Genomic DNA, 4,192 nt, shown 5'->3' with positions numbered 1-4,192 from the left:
ATACACGAAGATTTGGCAAGAGAAGGAAGCCTTCTTAGGGAAGCTGCTTAGAAGACAAGTCACAGCCAAATATTCTAAGTGGTTTCGGAAGCAGCTGAGGCTTTTGTGCCTAGTCAGTGTTCACTGTCTATGGCGGCAGCTAAAAGAAAATAAAACTTTCTCATTTTCTTTCCTTTGTCTCTCTTTTTTCAGTCATGAGCCATCTAAAGAGTCCTGGCTTTCTCTGCAGACACATGGGACAGCTGGTCTCTATGGGCAACCCCCCATATGCAATAGAATATGAACATTACATGTTTATCATCTAAGGACACTCAGCTGCCATTTGAGTACAGTCCACAACCACTTGTAGTTAGAAAATCTGTAAAAGTCAGCAAATTCCACTAAACAACAAGAAAACAAACAAACAACACTTTGTATGTACAACTATTAACAAATTGGATTCATTCAGAAATAAACGGGTGTCAGATCTCAGACCAAAGACATGAGACACAGAACAGCTGTATTAATGCAGCCCTTTCTATCAAAACAAGCTTAAGACAATTTTCCGATTCAAGTCAGAAAAGATTCTAAAATACAGTATCTTAAAGAGCAATCTGATGAACACAAGTATTTAAAAGTGGCACAAGTGGTCTTGTTTTTTAAAGCCAAGGACACAATATAAACCCAACATGTAATATTTGTTGTAATAACAGTGCAACTTCTGGTTGCACGAGAGTTTGCATCAAGTCTTAAGTCTCTTCAGTGTCCTTAATAAACACTATAGGAAGAAGCAAGCATAATTCCACCCAAGCATTACTCTAATCATCCACATCCAGTATATTATAATAAGAAAACAGGGATAACTGTCAGAAAGCTGTGTACTGACAATCTTACTGAGCATCCAATGTATTCAGGTAATTAATACACGTCCCACCTATTTCACCTTCTGTCCAACTCTAAGTAACAGCATCCCATAGCCAAAACATTCAGAAGCAATAAGAGAGGCAGCAAACAGGTACACAGTTTATGTCTGAAGACTTCCTGAGATCACCAGGAACCTAAAACCATTCTAAATCCATGTTCAAAGTGATATTCAGTATCACCCTGTACTTAAGATATTCAGGTTACCGGTAGCTCCTGCATCAAACATGAATCCACAGAGAAAAATAGTAATTACTAATTTATTTTTTTAATGAATTATTGACATAAATATTATCCCAGTACAAAAGATGATGCTATTTCACTTTGATAAATGAAGGTAATTCCTGTCCCCGTATTTTATCTTCAAAGCACCAGTGTAGAGGTGGAAAATAATCGGATTTAATGTAGATGATAATGAAATAGCAGAACAACAGGTGAGCAATGAAAAAAAGACAGTTTTTGTATGTGTTTGAGGCAAGGGATTTCCCCGCCCCCCTGGTAGAAACATTGAGTTGTTTCCCCTTATTTCATTTTACATTTCAAAACAGCATTCTTTTCTAAGTAGACAACAGGAACCAAGGCAAGAAACTGCATTAAATAAATCTCTAAAATCTTTCTAAACAGGCTTCAGGCAAGGCTGTACTTTTCCTTTCAAATATTTCAATGTAAAATCAGATGTTAACTCTCTGAGTGAACCCATGTGTGAACGCTTTATTCATCAGATTAATGGCTGTGGAGCAACAGGCAACTGAACGCATTTCCACTCACATAAGGTATTCATGACTTTTCAGAAAACTTCACATTATTGCAACTACTTTTCAGTCAAATATGTGGCATCTAGTGAAGAAAGAAAGAAATTGCAACAGCATTTAATGGAAACTACAGTAGATGTATTGACACAAGCAGGAGTTTGTTTCTCTAACTAGCACCTTACTATTAATTTGACAGATTGATTTTTGGCTTGCTCTACATTTGAAAACAAAACAAAAAAACAGTCTTTGCCCTGGGATACTTTAGATTGCCCAGTGTAATCTCTCTTTGGTGTTGCTTTTATGCAGATCCAGAACACAATCAATAGAATTCAGTCAGCTGCAGTGCTCTATCAGCTAAGGAATATGTTACGATAACCTACAGGGTGTAATGACAACCTGTGGGGTGAAAACATATAGGAAAATAAAAAAGTCAACATTCTATGTCACATTTACAGTCATACTAAACATTATTACATGCACCTAAATTTATACAATGACTCAAATTTACACAACCATATACACAACTTAATGGTAAGGTTTCACTTCTGGTCACCTTGATCGGTGGGAATATGGTAGATCTAGACAAGACAAAACATGCATGTAATGATGCTCATGCCACAAGAGCAGCAATGAACTCAATAATATTTGATGTCAAGTTGGCAATATAAAAGTGAAATTAAGAAGTGATTTAACATTCATACATGTGAAGAAACCTGAACTACAATTGTAAATGTCAAAAAGCAAAACGCTGGAACTTTGGTAAAATCTCCTCCTTGAAGATCCTGTCAACCTTTCTTTAATTTTTTTTTTAGGATTTAAATACTTCCTTTTATTTTTTATTCTCTACTCATTTTTTCCCTCTTTCTCTCCTCTGAAATATTGCCTGATACCTGCTTTTGGGGTTGATCATCGTACATTTTTTCCGAAATACTGAATCAGATCTGTTGCTTGGTCTGACCCTGTTTGTGAATGCTTACAAATATCTTTGTCATGTTGTTCTTTTTGTTTTTAATTTAATGCAGACAAATTTACAGTGGATGTTTGGGTTACAGTGAAACCTTGTTAAACTGAACATTTTGGGACCACATCACAGTTCAGATGAGAGGAAGTTCATACTTGTGCAACACAGTGTTTGCTTGTTCAAGTATGTATTTTCGCATATACTAATAACTTCAAAGCATATGCACTAAACCCTACATTCTTGAAATTATAACAGTGGCTGGAACAACAGAGATAGTGGCAAGTCAGCAAACCACAGAGTGATAATTTGATCACTGGGTTACAGAATAGTCAAGTTCCCCTGTGACCCCAAACTTAAAACTGTGTACAGTTCACAGCCTCTGGCACGCAAGGAATTTGAGAAAAAAGAACCTGAGTAATTAGAATACACGGTCTGCATTGTGCTTCAGCTTTCATAATGCTATTTCCCATACTTTTTTATTTTTTATTTTTCCAGTTTAAAAGCATCTGCTATACTGCTGTCCCAAACAGGATTATACTGGATGTGCTATATTGTTGAAGAGTTCCTTTGGGCGTCAATGTAGAAAGCCTAACAATGAAGAAGCTTAAATATATGGCTTAATTTCATGCTTCAAGATAAATGAGTCACAATTTATATTGAGAAGCCAGGCCAAAGGTCCATCTAACTGATTATCCTGATTGCTGCAATGTCTAAGAGCACCTAAAGAATAATAGGACAAGAATATATGGCGCATTCTCCTAACATTTTCTCACCCTCTACCTATTTTCAGCTCATGACATTTCTGAGCCACAAGTGGCTTCTAAGTATTTAGCAAGTATTTATGCATTTCTCTTCCTTAAACTTGTCCTGTTGTCCCCTGCAGATATGCAAAGCTTAGCCCTTATTGCAACACTGAAGGAAGAGCTGCCACCTCCTTAACAGTACCAATGACTCCTACAAATTAGAAACAGGTCTTCTACAGAAGTAAAGAAATAGAGAGAGGAGCAACAGGTACTAAAACTGAAAGAAAGAGAGTATGTATTACCTTTAGTAATACACCATTGTCCCTGCAATTTCAGTTCTTGTACAGTTGTGTTGCACTTTGCCATTGACACATCCTCAACTCTCACCAACTGCAGCCAGGCATATTTTCCTACTTTTTTTCTTTTCAAAATCATTTTATGTGCTACACAGTTTGTAAAATGCTTTAAGGATTCCTTATGCGAACTGCAAATCAAAGACTGGATTTGAGAATACTGTTACTTCACAAAAATATCTAACAAAAATGGTATTTAAATCTTAATAAAAACAATGTGATAAATCTTAACAACAACGTGATATCAGTTGTCATCTGCTAGAATGTTATGTTTGGCGTTTATTACTGAATAATTTAAGATCCTTACATGCAAATTGTTCCAACAGACATAATTTGAAAACAAACATTGGCAAGTGTTTTGTTACCGCTGAAGCTGTTTTCAAGTACAATTTGTGCAGTATAAATAAGAACACATACTCACATTGTGACTAGGACAATGCTTTGTAAAATTCCCAGAGGTTTGGCACTTGTGATTAATTTTTC

This window comes from Cygnus olor, chromosome 12 (genome assembly GCF_009769625.2).
Source record: "Cygnus olor isolate bCygOlo1 chromosome 12, bCygOlo1.pri.v2, whole genome shotgun sequence".
NCBI classification, from domain to species: domain Eukaryota; kingdom Metazoa; phylum Chordata; class Aves; order Anseriformes; family Anatidae; genus Cygnus; species Cygnus olor.
This window is presented reverse-complemented; position numbering follows the sequence as displayed.